Source organism: Hevea brasiliensis, chromosome 15, assembly GCF_030052815.1.
Source record: "Hevea brasiliensis isolate MT/VB/25A 57/8 chromosome 15, ASM3005281v1, whole genome shotgun sequence".
In the NCBI taxonomy this organism is placed as follows: Eukaryota; Viridiplantae; Streptophyta; class Magnoliopsida; order Malpighiales; family Euphorbiaceae; genus Hevea; species Hevea brasiliensis.
Window position 1 is genome coordinate 24,480,966 of NC_079507.1, and position 17,880 is coordinate 24,498,845.

The window sequence follows — 17,880 nt, forward strand, 5'->3', positions numbered from 1 at the left end:
TTGGGAAGATTACAAACATCCTTAACACACCAAATAAAACTCTAATTCATAAAGTCCAAATACAACCACAATTACACATAAACACTACTCATTATTTCATACAATTTCCACAACTAATTTATATACATATCCATCAATCCTCAATGTCATAATTCTGCCAATATCTTCATGAATTCATACATTCATCATGGAGTCTCAAAGCTGCCGAAATGCTCCACAATGCCAAAGTGTCCCACAATTCGTCAACTTCCATCCCAATTGCACAATCACCACATATATACATGGAATTAACTTACTAGGACATTAATCACCCTACTCAACATAATTTCCCATCAAATAAATGTAAGAATAAATCATCAAATATACATCTCCATGGCTGTCCAAACTGGATATATCAAGAACTTCTCAAAACAAAAAAATTCCTTCAAAAAGCACACACCCATAACATGTATACAAAGTTTAACAAAGCAATATTCAAAATCTCAAACTTACCTATTGTTGGGACTTGCTAAACCTTCACTAAACTTCTTGATTTTGGTATCTACTTCTTCCTTGTGAAGTCGGGATAATTTTTAATGAAGACAAGTAATCAAAATCTAGCTTGAAAATGGGTGAAATGAAGCCATGCAACTGGGGTGGCCATGGAAGGGCTTTAGGAGTTCTTCCTTACGGCAATGGATGAATAAATGAGGAAGATGAAGTTTGAGTGGGAGTAATCTGCCCACTTATGATTATATTTAATCCATATTATAATTCTTAGTGGTCCACTTACTCAAATTAATCATATAATAAGCTTAAAGTGCTAATTACACCATTTTCACTCCACTTTTGGCTATTTGCATTAGGTACCATTAAACTAATTTTTCATTTTATTTTCTAAGTGTAATATTATTTATTTTTAATGGATATTTAGGTCAAAAGACAATTCGGGGTGTCAAATGACCATAATGCCCCTGTTCGGGTTACATTCCCGATTTTTCGGTAACACCGGGTTTTGTTCGTTTTTCAATTTCTCACTTTTCTTTGTACTAATTATTTAATTTTTCTTTGATATTTATAATGATATTTATACTTCAATTGATGTCTCTTTAAGTCCTAAAAATATTTTCCAGGGTTCTCCGCAGTCCAGGGCCAGTCAACGGTCCACGCCGTGACTTCCGGTCTGATCACCATCGCTAGGGTTCTCGGCTCGCTTAACTTGGTTACATTTCTTTGCTATTATTTTTCCTTTGTTTTTCTTGTATTTTCTCTTCTTGTATTTCATTATTTTATGTCTCCTCACTCATAACGAAGTGTAGTTCTAGGTATCCTAGCTGTCCGGATAACACTGGTCACCGGAATAGTAGAACACACTATCGAACATAGGGGTGTTACAATTCTCTCCCACTTAAATAAATTTCGTCTCGAAATTTTACCTGGCATTAGTCTCTGAACAGCTGTGGGTGCTGTCTCCTCATATCCTCTTCACGTTCCCAAGTAGCTTCCTGGCCTGAATGATGGTTCCACAGCACTTTAACCAGGTGTATTTGTTTGTTCCTCAGCTGCTTCACCTCATATGCCAGAATTTTTATGGGTTCTTCCTCATATGAGAGGTCTGGATTTACTTCAATCTCTTCAACTGATTATACATGAGATGGGTCAGATCTGTACCTCCTTAACATGGACACTTGGAAGACACTGTGTATCCTTGCTAGCTCTGGAGGTAATGCCAACCGATATGCCAAAGGACCCACTCTTTCCAGAACCTCATATGGTCCGATGAAACGAGGACTCAGTTTCCCCTTTCTGCCAAATCTCATAATCCTCTTCCAAGGAGAAACTTTGAGGAATACCTTATCACCCACTGCATATTCAATATCTCTTCTTTTCAAATCAACATAGGACTTCTGACGATGCGATGCACCTTGAGTCTATCTCTAATCAATCTGATCTTTTCCTCTATCTGCTGAACAATTTCTGGCCCAATCATCTTCCTTTCACCTACTTCATCCCAACATAAGGGAGTTCTGCACTTTCTGCCATACAAAGCTTCATATGGAGGCATCCCAATGCTTAATTGGTAGTTGTTGTTATAAGCAAACTCAATCAAAGGCAAGTGTGTATCCCAACTACCTTCAAATTCAATCACACAAGCCCGTAGCATATCCTCCAATATCTGAATAACCCTCACAGACTGGCCATGCATGCGTGGGTGGAATCTTGTCTTTGAAGTTCAATCTAGTTCCTAGGGCTCTCTGAAGACTACCCCAGAATCTAGAAGTGAACCTAGGATCTCTGTCAGATACAATTGATACTGGCACTCCATGCAATTTTACAATCTCATATATGTACAATTTGGCCAATCTTTCCAGGCTATAGTCCATCCGTACTAGCAAAAAGTGAGCAGACTTGGTCAATCTGTCAACTATAACCCATACTGCATCATGACTACTCTGTGTCCTTGGAAGTCCTGTAACAAAATCCATAGTTATTCGTTCCCATTTCCACTGCATCGACAAAGGATGTAACAAACCAGCTGGAACTTGATGTTCTGCCTTTACTTGCTGACAAGTTAGGCATTTGGAAACAAATTCAGTTATATCTCTCTTCATAACCATCCACCAGTAATGCTCTTTCAGCCCTCTGTACATTTTAGTTCCACCAGGGTGCATAGCAAATGGAGACTCATGTGCTTCCTTCATAATGATCTGTCTCAATTCAGTATCATTAGGAACGCACATTCTGCCCTGATGTAGTAATAAACCATCATCTCTCACAGAGAATTCAAGTTTCTTGCCCTGCTGGACTTCTTTCAGTAGCTTCTGATATTTTTCATCACTCTGAGCAGCCATTATGATTTGATCAATCAACACTGGCTGTACATGACATGCAACTACTGTCTGTCCCTCATCATCAATCTCTAAACTGGCATGTTGTGCTTTCAATTCACCTACCATGGACAAAGGAGAAACTCTGAGACTTGCCATAGTCTTACGACTTAAGGCGTCAGCCACCACATTTGCTTTCCCTGGCTGATAGTCTATTAAGCAATCATAATCTTTGATGAGTTCTAACCATCTCCTCTGCCTCAAATTTAATTCCTTCTGGGTGCCTAAGTACTTCAAGCTCTTGTGATCTGTGTAAATGTAGTATTTCTCCCCATACAAATAGTGTCTCCAGATCTTCAGAGCAAAAACAATAGCTGCTAGCTCCAGATCATGTGTTGGGTAGTTCCTCTCATGCAGTTTTCAGCTGGCGTGATGCATAAGCAATGACATTCCGATCTTGCATCAGTACACAGCCTAACCCATTGTGAGAAGCATCACTATAAACTGTGTATTCTTTACCCGGAGTAGGTAAAGTGAGGACTGGAGCTTCAGTCAAACACCTCTTCAACTCATCAAAACTTTGCTGGCATTTATCAGTCCACTAAAATTTTACATCTTTCCGAAGTAGTTTGGTCAGTGGAGAAGATAACATAGAAAACCCCTTCACAAACTGACGGTAATATCGGCTAAACCAGCGTAAATTTCTGTGATGTTCCTGGGCGGCTTCCAATTAAGGATAGCTTCTACCTTGCTGGAATCTACCTTGATCCCTTCAGCTGACACAACATGTCCCAAAAAGGAGATTTCTTTCAGCCAAAATTTACACTTTGACAATTTGGCGTATAGTTGTTTCTCCCTTAAAGTCTGCAGTACAATCCGCAGATGTCTGTCTTGCTCCTCTGCATTCCTTGAATATATCAAAATGTCATCAATAAACACCACCACAAATTGATCAAGATATGGTCTGAAGATAGTGTTCATCAGATCCATAAAAGCAGCTGGAACATTTGTTAACCCGAATGGCATTACTAGAAACTCATAGTGGCCATACCGAGTTCTGAAAGCAGTTTTTGGAATACTCTGCTCTTGCACCTTCAACTGATAATAACCAGATCGCAAATCAATTTTGGAGAATATAGCTGCACCCTTCAACTGATCAAACAGATCATCAATGCGAGGCAATGGATATCTGTTCTTTATTGTCACCTTATTCAACTGTCGGTAGTCAATGCATAAGTGGAGAGTACCATCCTTCTTCTTAACAAACAACACTGGTGCTCCCCAAGGTGACACACTAGGGCGGATGAAGCCCTTTTAAAGTAGTTCTTGCAATTGTATCTTCAACTCCTTCAACTCTGCTGGTGCCATTCTGTATGGCGTTATGGAGATTGGATCCACACCAGGCATAACGTTAATTTCAAATTGCACTTCTCTTTCCGGAGGTAATCCTAGCAATTCATCAGGAAACACATCTGGAAAGTCATGTACTGTAGGGATGTCCTTCAATGCTGGACTCCCCACTTGGGTGTCTACCACATGTGCCAAGTAGGCTTCATACCCCTTTCTGATCATTTTTCTGGCTAGTGCAGCCGAAATGATGTTTGATGGCAATAACTGCCTTTCCCCATGTATTACCACATCACTGTACTGAGGGAGACAGAAAGTGATTGTCTTCAGCCTACAATCAATCATGGCATAATGCCTAGCTAACCAATCCATGCCCAAGATGATATCATAATCTCTGAAGGGCATTTCAATGAAATCAGACAGAAAAGTGTGTCCTTGGATCACCAAAGGACAATCTCTATACATTCTATTAACCCTGACCTCCTGTCCTAACGGACTTGTTACTATCACCTCAAAGTCCATTTTTGTACATGGAACAGCAATGCAATCAATGATGCTAGCACTCACATAAGAATGGGTAGAACCCGGATCAAATAACACAAACACATCTTGATTAAAAGTTGAGAAGGTACCAGCCACAACACCAGATGTCTCGGCCTCTTCCCTCTGTCTCATTGCATACATTCTGACTGAAGCACTGTCTTACTCTGAATGTTTCACTATGCCTTGGCTACCTGCTGGGCTACCTCTACCCCTGCCTCTACCTCTGCTGGGTGGTTGTGAACTTCTGGTGACAGGGCTTTGAACTGACCCTTCTGCAGTAGTAGGAGGTGGTCCAACTCTGCGACTACTGGTGCAGTCCTTGGCAAAGTGTCCTATGCCTCCATAGTTATAACAGGCTCTAATAGCCTTGTAGCATATCCCACCATGATTTCTTCCACATGTTTCACATTGGCGGGGAGGGTAGGAACCTCTGGTACTCTGCTGACCAGATAGGGGAGGCTTCTGTCCTGAATATCTTCCCCTACCAGATTTCTTGCCACCTCTGCCATGTCCCCCATAGTTCTTCCTCTTTCCAGTAGGACCACTGGAACTCTATTCTACAGATTTTCCCTCTTTCTATGTCTTCTCTGATTTCTTTCTCTCAGGAGCAGCTTCAGACTCAATTCTTTCTAACTCCAGAGCTTGAGAAATAAGTTCAGAGAAGTTAGTGTGTTTGAAGCCGACTACTTGTAATCTGATACTGGGCTTCAAGCCAGTTTCAAACCTCTTGCATCTGTCCCTGCTGGTAGAAAGTAAACTCACTGCATAATGGCTCAGACGGGAAAATTCTCTTTCATACTCAGCCACTGATCTGTTCCCCTGTTTCAGACTTAGGAATTCTTGTAACTTCTAGTCTACATAAGCATCAGGGACATATTTCTGTCTGAATTCCCTGAGAAAGTCATTCCATGTTAGCACTGCAGGTTCTACCAGACTGTGGGGAATGGTTTTCCACCAGTCATAAGCATCCCCCTGTAGCAAAGATACAGAGTATTTGAATCTGAGCTCCTCCGTGAAATGCAATTTCTTGAATACCCTATCCATCCTCTCTAACCACTGTTCGGCCTCTAGAGGATCTACTGTCCCCTTGAACTCTGTAGCCCCATACTTCATGAATTTATCATACAGCCTAGTAGGAGATTGTGGTTGTACCATTGGTGTCTATATTGGGACTTGAGTAGGCACGTTACCAGCCATTTGTTGGAACATTGCAGCCATCTGCTGAGCGAACTGAGTAGGAAATTGTGGTACTACAGGGGCTAGTGCTGTTGAACCACTGACATTGTGTAGGCCTGGGGCATCCCCTTGCACCTCAGCCTCAATAGATTGATCGACTGAACGATCACCCTCTTCCATAGTCAATGCGAGGATTTTAGACCTCCTAAACAAATAACACAAGGATATTTCCTCCCGTTAGTGCATATTTATAATGTAATGTACTATATGTATCAGACAATGATATTGAGCAGTTGTACTATGAAGAAAGAATATTCAAGTAACATGTGAAAACATAATTAAAAAAAAAAAACTAGCTCTGATACCACTAAAACATGTCACACCTTACCCCTCTGTAAGGCATAACATGATCCCGTAGTATATCTAATGAATTACCAACTCCGTCTACTGATAACCCATTAAATACACTACAAGGGATTTTAAAAATTTTTCTTACTTCTTTTACAGTGGTGAGCACTATTTACAGGTGTTAAAAACCTTTTTGAACTGAAGTGATAGAACTAACACATTTGAATTATTTGGAATTTCTGTAAAAATTTTGGCAGAGTGCCATCTGTATTTTGGATAAACAGTTCTTCAGAAAAACCTGTAAAAAGCACTTCAATATTTTTCCAAATCTCAACTCCAACATTTTTCTCAACACAACATATTTCTCAACTCAAATCCATAGTGATTTTTCAAAGACTGAGATAAAAGAAATATAATACAATTTTTACAAGCCAAAATAACTCATAATTATTTTACAACTTCAAGGTACAATTTGAATTTACAACTGCTCAAACCAAAAACAATATGTACATACAGTGGTCATACATTACAGTACAAAATGCAAAATGTTGGTATACTCATTATACCCGGTAATCTCTCGCTGGAGGTACTAGCAGCCTAGTCTACTGCCCTGTCTGTCTGTCTACCTGCGACAGCAATAAAAAGCTATCGCTGAGACAATGTCTCAGTGGTGCACAACATTAACCAAATACAATTTAAATCACAATTCATAAATCATATAAATAGTGGATACTTAAAACCATAGTAAATTTCAAGACAGTAATTGTCCACAAGAATTTAAACTCCATTTCTCAATATCACAATAAATTTCAATAAGTCAGATCATGGTTGAATTCAAAAGACAGTATATGTCAAGAAGAGTTTAAATTCATTTCACAATCTCACAATACATATCAATAAATCACACACAGCTTAATCATGTTCCAAAGTTCAATTCGTCCCAAAAGCCGATGGCTAATGAGGTATTCAATTCATCCCAAAAGTCAATGACTAATGAGGAATAACATAGCTAGCTAGCAAAAATATGAGTACTCATCCAATTCGTCCTCAACAGGCACACACCTCAACACTTCAGCCAGAGAGGGAATTCAATTCGTCCCACTAGACAAGCTAGCGAGGAATACAATCAATATACATGATAGCTATGGTTTCAAACCATTTCTAATACTTTTCAATCAATAAGTATCCATCAATATCATTCAAATAATTTCTCACAGTTTTCAAATCATTTACAATGCTTTTCAAGCAATAAATATCCATTCAAACACATTTTCACAATTTAAAACAATAATGTACAAATAGTCATAATTCATTTCAATTGAAAAATTCAAATGAAATAGTTGTTGTGTGCAAACCTCTGATGACAGTCTCCTGGTCTAGACTCAGTGTTTCCTTCCCTTTCCCTAAGTCTTTACTAACTGAGAAACACAATTTGAAGTGTTTTAGTACTAAATTAAATTGTCTCTATCGATAATGCTTGATAAGTAATTCACTGAAATCTATTATTTGCTTAATCACCTAATATACTGACCCTCGATGCGTTCTAGGTAAATTAGGTTTTAGTGTCACTAATATGTCACATTCGACAGTGTTTTAGGGTTGGTACACGTTACCAATTTCATTTCCTTGTTTAGTGCATTTTATTGCAACTTGCTAGATTCCGGTATACTACTTTGACCTAGCCGGAAGACCTAGTTTCCTCGGTTTTCGGTCAAAACTACAAACTTGTAGATCTATGCCTTATGGAACGCGGGGCAAAATTTTAGGTCATTCTGAGTTATGTAAACCAAGTTATGGTCATTTTACTATTGCTGGTCAAATGGCATCAACTTAGGTCATTTTAGGTCAAATTTGGTCAACTTTGGTTCGGCTAGTTTTTGGACCCGAACTTATGCAAGCTGTTTGACTTGCTTATGGTCATTTCTGGGCTTTGGTGTCTTCATAAGACTTGTAGGTATGGGTCTTAACTATTCATGGTTAAAATGTCAGGTCAATTGGACCTGTTTTGAGTGAGTTATGGCCTAAATACTAACTGCTGCCCAATTGGTCAATTTTCAGGTCTCAATTGTACTTAATCCGAATTGGTCATTTTTCATGCTACCTTGCAAGCAAAATTTGGGTATGCTTTCTCAATGAAAGTTGGCAAATTTTGTGCCTAGTTTCACTTCCAATTGGTCTCATACCAATTGGAGTTACACATTTAGAGTTATAGGCCAAAATGCACACTGTCCTTAATTACCTTGCTTAAACATGTAGCAATTACACATTTACCTTACCATAAATCCACTCCTCAACCCAATTCTGTTTTGGTACATTACCAAAACCATATACCACTTCACTTTAAAATCACTTTGGGCAGATTACAAACATCCTTAACACACCAAATAAAACTCTAATTCATAAAGTCCAAATACAACCACAATTACACATAAACACTACTCATTATTTCATACAATTTCCACAACTAATTTATATACATATCCATCAATCCTCAATGTCATAATTTTGCTAATATCTTCATGAATTCATACATTCATCATGGAGTCTCAAAGCTGCCGAAATGCTCCACAATGCCAAAGTGTCCCACAATTCGTCAACTTCCATCCCAATTGCACAATCACCACATATATACATGGAATTAACTTACTAGGACATTAATCACCCTACTCAACATAATTTCCCATCAAATAAATGTAAGAATAAATCATCAAATATACATCTCCATGGCTGTCCAAACTAGATATATCAAGAACTTCTCAAAACAAAAAAAAAATTCCTTCACAAGCACACACCCATAACATGTATACAAAGTTTAACAAAGCAATATTCAAAATCTCAAACTTACCTATTGTTGGGACTTGCTAAACCTTCACTAAACTTCTTGATTTTGGTATCTACTTCTTCCTTGTGAAGTGGGGATAATTTTTAATGAAGACAAGTAATAAAAATCTAGCTTGAAAATGGGTGAAATGAAGCCATGCAAATGGGGTGGCCATGGAAGGGCTTTAGGAGTTCTTCCTTACGGCAATGGATGAATAAATGAGGAAGATGAAGTTTGAGTGGGAGTAATCTGCCCACTTATGATTATATTTAATCCATATTATAATTCTTAGTGGTCCACTTACTCAAATTAATCATATAATAAGCTTAAAGTGCTAATTACACCATTTTCACTCCACTTTTGGCTATTTGCATTAGGTACCACTAAACTAATTTTTCATTTTATTTTCTAAGTGTAATATTATTTATTTTTAATGGATATTTAGGTCAAAAGACAATTCGGGGTGTCAAATGACCATAATGCCCCTGTTCGGATTACATTCCCGATTTTTCGGTAACACCAGGTTTTGTCCGTTTTTCGATTTTTTACTTTTCTTTGTACTAATTATTTAATTTTTCTTTGATATTTCTAATGATATTTATACTTCAATTGATGTCTCTTTAAGTCCTAAAAATATTTTCCAGGGTTCCTCATGATCCGAGGCAGTCAACGGTCCATGCCGTGACTTCGGTCTGATCACCCATCGCTAGGGTTCTCGGCTCGCTTAACTTGGTTACATTTCTTTACTATTATTTTTCCTTTGTTTTTCTTGTATTTTCTCTTCTTGTATTTCATTATTTTATGTCTCCTCACTCATAACAAAGTGTAGTTCTAGGTATCCTAGCTGTCCGGATAACACTGGTCACTGGAACAGTAGAACGCACTACCGAACATAGGGGTGTTACAATGAGTATAAAAGTATTGTGCGCGGATACAATTTAAAACTATAATGTTCAATTAAATTTTTAAGTAGAAAATGAGAAGTCAAAATTATTGTGCACAAACACAATTTAAAATAATAACATACAAATAATCATAATTTATTTCAATTGAAAAATTCAAAAGAAATAACTATTATGCACAAACACAATTTAAAACAATAACATACAAATAATCATAATTTATTTCAATTGAAAAATTCAAAAAAAAAAAACTATTGTGCACAAACACAATTTAAAACAATACAAATAATCATAATTTATCCCAATTGAAAAATTCAAAAGAATTAATTATTGTGCACATACCTTTGATATATGCCTCTTGGCTCTGACTCAGTGTTTCCTTCCCTTTCCCTGAGTCGTTGCTAACTGAGAAACACAATTTGAAGTGTTTCAGTGCCCATTTAAACTGTCTCTAACGATAATGCTTAATAATTAATTCATTGAGTTCTATTATTTCCTTAGTCAACCTAAGATGTCGACTCTCGATGCATTCTAGGTGAATTAGGTTTTAATGTCACCAATATGTCACATTCAATAGTCTTTTAGAATTGGTACATGTTACCAAATTCATTTCCATGTATCTTGCGTTTTATTGCCACTTGCTGGATTCCGGGATACTAGTTTGACCTAGCCAGACGACCTAGTTCCCTCAGTTTTCGGGTTTCAGTCAAAACTAAAAACTTGTAGATCTATGTCTTGTTGCACGCGGGACAAAATTTCAGGTCATTCTGAGTTATATAGACCAAGTTATGGTCATTTTACTATTGCTGGTCAAAATGCATCAAAATTGGTCACTTTAGGTCATTTTAGGTCAATTTAGGTTCGGCCAGTTTTTGGACCCGAACTTGTGCAAGCTGTTTGACTTGCTTATGGTCATTTCTGGGCTTTGGTGTCTTCATAAGACTTGTAGATATGGCTCTTAACTATTCATGGTCAAAATTTCAGGTCAATTGGACCTGTTTTGAGTGAGTTATGGGCTAAACACTAACTGCTGTCCAAATGGTCAATTTTCAGGCCTCAATTGCACTAATCCGGATTTGGTCATTTTTCAAGCTACCTTGCAAGTAGAATTTTGGCAAGATTCCTTCATGAAAGTTGGCACATTTTGTGCCTAGTTTTACCTCCAATTGGTTTCATACCAATTGGAGCTACACACTTAAGGTTCTAGGCCCAAAACACAAACTGCCCTATTGCATTTTGTTCATACTCATCAAAGATCACCTTTAACACTTACCAAACTTCACATTCATGCCCATTCTAGTTTGTACCATAACCTAAACATATTTCATCACATATTGTTGATCATTTTGGCAGCTTACAATCACATTCAACTTACACCAATAAGTGCAGAATTTTTCAACTCAATTACAACAATTTAATCACCTATTCATGCTCATTTACATGTCCAACCTTACACCATCATACATATACCCAAGCTGCCTTAACAACTACTGCAATTCAACATTAATATTCCATAAACCAAACATGAAATAAATCCTTATGGTTCACCAAGCTAGGCTGCCGATTCATGCATTTACATTCCATTAATTTCCAAGCTTCAAATTTCAAATACACATTCACATATACTAAGTATACATCACCCAATATTTCCTACATACATAAACATTTAATCAATCCTTTAATCTACCATATACAAGCAAAAATAAACTGCCCTTAAAGAGTTTCCATGGCTGCCAAAAATAAGGTTCACCAATACTCAATCATTTCCTCAAATTTTCTTAGCAATTCAACTTACCCAAAGCTCAACACAAGGATTAATGAAGGAAAATGGAAAGATTAAGCACTAACCTTAACTTGGGCTGAATTAAACTTCACTACAACTCCTCTTTCTTGCTTCCTACATGCTACCCATGATGTGTAGAACACTTTTAATGAAGAATAATTGGAGAAATTGTGGCTTGATCATTAGGAGTGGAGCTTGCATGCAAGGTGTGGCCATGGTGGTTTTTAGGGAAGGAAATGGATTCGGCAAGGTAAAATGGGGTGATGAAGAAGATGATGCTGAGTGCTATCTGCTGTCCCAAGGCTGTGATAAGGTCCCAATATCCAAGTTAGTGGAGCACTAACTTGGATTTTAATGTTAATTATTCAAAGTTTCATAAATTGGATTTTATCCCCCATTTCTTTCACTATTCTTATAATGTATCACAATTTAATTTTTTCATGACATTTCCTAAGTGTAATATCATTTATTTTTAATGGACATTGAGGTCAAAAGGCAACCCTAGATGTCAAATGACCAAAATACCCCACTTCGGGTTATATTCCCGATTTTTCGGTAACACCGAGTTTTGTCTGTTTCTCGATTTTTTGTTTTTCTTTGTACTAATTTATTAATTTTTCTTTGATATTTCTAGTGTCAATTACATTTCAATAAACCTTTATCTATGTCTCAAAATTAAATTTCGAGGGTTCCCCGCGGTCCTGGGGTCGGCAACGACCTTCCCGATGCGGTCACCCATCGCTGCGGTGCCGGCTCGTTTAACTTAGCTTCATTTTCTCTCTTTCATTTTTCTTGTATTTTCTTTTCTTGTATTTCATTATTTTATGTCTCCTCACTCATATCGAAGTGTAGTTCTAGGCATCCTAGCTGTCCGGACAACACTGATCACTGGAACAGTAGAATGCACTACCGAACTTAGGGGTGTTACACTCACCCTCACCTCCTCAGCCATCAACTTAGTGCCTAAGAATAGCAGTAGTCCCACCTCCACCACCCCCACCACAAGCCGCCCCATAACCTCAACTACCATAACCTCAATAACTAGCATAATCGAAATTCTCCATTGCTTGGGGATTTCGCGATAACACCCATAGAGATCTATGTGCTCGGCTTAACAATTGAAGAATAATCTCCACGAAGTATATGGACTTTGGGCTACTGGAGTAGATAGGGCTACAAGACAAAATCAATGGGCTCCTTGACAGCATTAGGTGGACAAGATTTTCCCAATTCCAATTCCCTGCCTACCGGGATGCCACACTAGAGTTCCTTAGATGTTTAAAGGCCACCTTATAGCCCACCGACAGGAAGGACAGGGGCAAGATTGAGTTTCAGGTCCTTGGTGTCGATCGGGCAATGAACATGGACTTGTTCAACACCATCTTTGGATTCGATAGCACCGAGCACCAGGAGATCCTACAAAACTGGGTTGTCTATAATAGTGTTGACTTCTAGCGTTCTATAGCCCCGAACACAGAAGTTTACAACTCTAGCAAGTCAAAATCTATAGGTATCACTAGCCCTACTTTGCGATATATGCACCAATTAGCCGTCCACACCATCATGGGCCATGGTGACAGCTTAGGCATGGTGAACGCTAATGAGCTCTTCTTTCTTTGGTGTATGGTCACCAAGCAGCGTTGTTGCACGGGATTCTTCTTATGCAACCACCTTCGCCACTTATCTCACCAGGCGATATGGCATATAGTGCTTTGGGGCCTCATCATAGCCATCGCACTCCACTTTGGGTTCGTTTTAGGTCATCATAGGCTATGCTCCATCCCCAGCACCTCTAGGATTGACCAGACCATCTGCATATCCATGGGGATATGTGAAAAGGTCAGCAACACCTACTACTTGATTGATGCCGGAGGGAATGTCATCCTTAGGAGGGAAGAAACATGAGAAAACCCCAGTGAATCTTCACAGGCCCAAGGGGAAACCCAAGAGCCACTCTATCATGAGTCTCCCGCTCGAGTGCCTCCCTACACACCACCACCGACGGACCCCATCATTGCTTGCCTTCAGTACATGGAGACTACACTCAATAACAGAATGCAAGCGCTCGAAGACAGCCTCCAGGAAGCCCACAACAAGCTGGATATAATTATTGAGAGGCTTGATGAAGAAGGACCATCGTCACCATCAAAGACTTTTTAGAGTTAAGACTATAAGTTAGGTTCTTTAATGTAAAACTTTGTATACCTTAGTCCTAAACTGCACTCATATGTCTCTTTTACTTGCTTTTTGTCCAAACTTTTAATGCTTAATACATAATATGCTTTTTAATAATTTTTGTGCTACCTTTTAATTTTTCATATTGTGTTGGCATTGAAGACAATGTCAGATTTGAGTTTGGGGATACAGATGCATTTCATGCACTGCATATCATTGCATTTCATTATATTGCTTAATTATATCTGTATTATACTGGTGTATCAAAAATCCAAAAAATTTTACAAATTTTGAACTTTTAAACTGGTTTTTAACTTAGAATTATAACCTCAAATATTAATAAGCTAATAATTGGACTTCATGGGATTGAGGAATGAATGTATCTGGATAGGTAAAAAGGCTTTAATTTATTATCTGTGATCGCATTGAACTTGCAAAATCAGGAGAAATTTTCTGAAATACAAACAAACCTAAAAATACCTCATCAGATCTAGAACATGTCTGTTGGACCTATCGAGACAAAATCCTAGCATAAGTTTGAAAAAGAGATGATTAAGGCATTCTTTCATTTAGCCCCATTAAGCCTTAAACCACCCTCAGTTACAATATACCCCTTTCAGCCAACTTGAGCCTATATTTTCACCTGTACAATTTTCCTTGTTTACCCGCACATATTCACCTAACCCCTAGCCTAAACACTCACCTCACCCTTTTGAGGAAGTCTAGTGTATAAAGGATAAGTATACCAAATACAAAAGAAAACGTGAGGAGAAGATGAGAATACCAAAAAGAATACAAGTGTACAATTAAAATTAAGAAAAAAAATTTGTCTTTCCAAACCAACAAAAGGAATGAGTTTGGGAGAGAGGACAAAAGGGACATATATATATATATATATATATATATATATATATATATATATATATATATATATATATATATATATATATATAAAGGAGTCCCAAAAATAAATATCATGACAATACGCTTGGCACTATAAATCCTTCTTCCCCATGTAAAAATTAACATAATAAACTTAGTATACTTAAGACCTTATGCATGAAAGCTAACCTCAAATTTGCATTCCTTAAAACCCTTCATTGGTAACCAAATTACCATCCCTTAACCCCCATTACAACCTTTCTAAAGACCTTTTGATCTTTTGAAAGTATGTGCTACATTAGTGGAGATAGGAAATTGGGATATGCCTATAGAGTTGAAATTAAATCAATCTCAGCAATTTCCACAATAGATGCTAAATTTGAGGGGAGTAAATATTTTATAAGTCTATCCTGATAAAATAAGTTATTTATGACTTATTAATAGTCTTGCATAGAGGAACAATAAGTTGAAATACCACAAAAAGGGAGGGGGGGGGGGGGGTGCGGCGTGGGGAGGGGGTAAGGTTTTAAGTAGGTAGCTATTGAAACCTTTATGCCTTGAAGGAAAGGAATTGGTATAAAGGTTGGAGGAGTTCAATTATATGCATATTGAATTTATGGTCATGCTTCTGAGTTTTTCCCCTAAAAAGTGTTCTAAAAAGGTTTTCAATTTGCTTGAGGACAAGCAAAAGTTTGAATTTGAGAGTATTTGATGCACCTGTATTATATAGATATTTTTAAGTACATTTGTACATTATTTCATAGCATTTAGATAAGTAATCTTATGCATAATCATTAATTTCATTAACTTTTGTAAATTCCATTGCCAAGCTCTAAATTTTATGTTTTCTGTATGTTTTCAGGTGTTTTGAAGAAGTTCCAAGGCATAGGACTAAAAAAGAAAGCTTGGAAAGACCAAAGGACAGAGAAGTGTTGCTGATACACTTTACACAGGTCATGTAAGCAAAGCCACAGACCCATGTAACTTATTGCCAAGAGAAAACCAAAGAGCCAAAGAAGAAACAAAGTACACAGGCCGTGTACCATAACCCGTGTAAATCATGGAGACCCATGTGAGTTACTGCTGGGCCAAGCTTGAAGAACTCTTTGAAGAGCAAAAGAACACAGGCCGTATAATCAAACCCGTGTAACTAGCAATGCCCCGTGTAATGTCCAGTGCCAATACAATATGCAACCATTCAAGCTCCAGTAAGTTGCACAGCCCTGGGCCATGCAGTGACACACGGGCCATGTATCATGCGACAGCCAAGTTTCCTTATTTGGGTTCCAGCTCCAGTTTCCGCAGAGAGAAGAGACTCCTGATGCCTTAAGGACTCTAAGAACCTAACCCTAGATCATTCAATATAAATAGGAGCAGCAGAAAACACAAAAGGGAGAGATTCGAAAACAGAGAGCTTTTGATATTTTTCACACATACGCTGTCTTAGAGAATAAGAGCATCAACACAAAAGGGAAACCTTCGGCTCAAGTTCCACAAGTTCAAAGCTGTAGAAAATCCTCTTCGGTTCTTTTGTTCTATTTCTTTAAGCAAACCTTTTTATGTTCCTTCATTCTATTTTCATTATGTTTGTTAAACTCACCATAAGTGAGTAATTCTTTTATTCTGGAATTAGGGGAGTAGCACTTGTAATTGTTATTATGGATCAATATTGAGTTTTTACTTATTGGATTCGAGTTTTGTTCTGTGATTTAATATTATGTGTTTTTAATGCATGCTATGTGTTGGTACCCACTAGACATGATATAGGATACTAATTAAATGACTGAAAGGTGAAGGTTAGTGTTGGAAAATTAGAATATTGAACTTAGGAAATCTGACCTAGAGATAGGCTAAAATCCTTCGTGGAGTTCCATAATTAATCTTAGATCTTAAAGGGTTTTATTAGGATTAATCACCAATGAAAGTAGAGCTTGATCCTAGTTGAAACACACCTTCGGTGCCTTGAGAGAGGACCTGGGATAGCTTAGGATTAATTTTCATCAAAGCATCAATTCTCAATCTAATGAATAGATAAGATTAAAATCCATAGTAAGGTTACAGTGTGAAATCTTAATTCTGGAATTGCTTTTATAAATAGTTTAATTCAAAATTTATTTTTCAGCATCTAAAATAGATTTAATTTACTCTTCATCTATATTCAGTAGCCTAAACAGTCAGAATTGCTGTATAGGTTGGTACTTGCTAACAAAATTTCTCATGAGAATGATACTTCACTCACTACTTTACTACTTGTTAGCGATCCGTGCACTTGCGGGGTTGAAAAACCAGCAAACAAGATCTTACATAGATTTTTTTTTTTTCTCTTCTAAAGAATGAGTGATCACTTTGTAGTTGAAAAAGTAGCTTCTAAATTTTAAAAAATTCTTTTCATAAAATATGCATCAATAAATTTATTTTTACTCATGATATTAACTTTTTAAATTTACTAACTTAAAATTTTATTTATTAATTTCCAATTCAAACATACACATAATTACAAAAGTGATAGCTTAAAATTTCAGGAATACAATTTATACATGAATATAATTTCCAAAATAAAACATAAGTCATTAAAAATTAAGAAAAATATTCATTAAATTTTTCATCCATCTATATTAAATATCAAAGTTTAATAAAAATCCTATAAATGAAATGTAACACCCTAGGCAAATCCCACATCGGCAAAACACGAGAGAGATGCTGGGTTTATAAGTTAGCGGTTCGTAACCCCTAGCGACGCGTTTTAAAAATCGTGAGGGCTTTGGCCCAGAGCGGACAATATCACTAGTGGGCCGAGCTATTACATTTGTGGTATCAGATCCACTCCGGGTGCAACCTTGAGTGATAATGGGTCAAACCTCAGCGAAGACGCTGAGTCCCATAAGGGAGGTGGATTGTAACACCCTAGGCAAATCCTACATTGGCAAAACACATTAGAGATGCTGAGTTTATAAGTTAGCAATTCGTAACCCCTAGCGACGCGTTTTAAAAACCGTGAGGGCTTCGGCCCAGAGCGGATAATATCACATGTGGGCCAGGCCATTACATGAAATTATCAATTTTAATTATGAAATAGAATGAAAAGGGGAAAAAAAG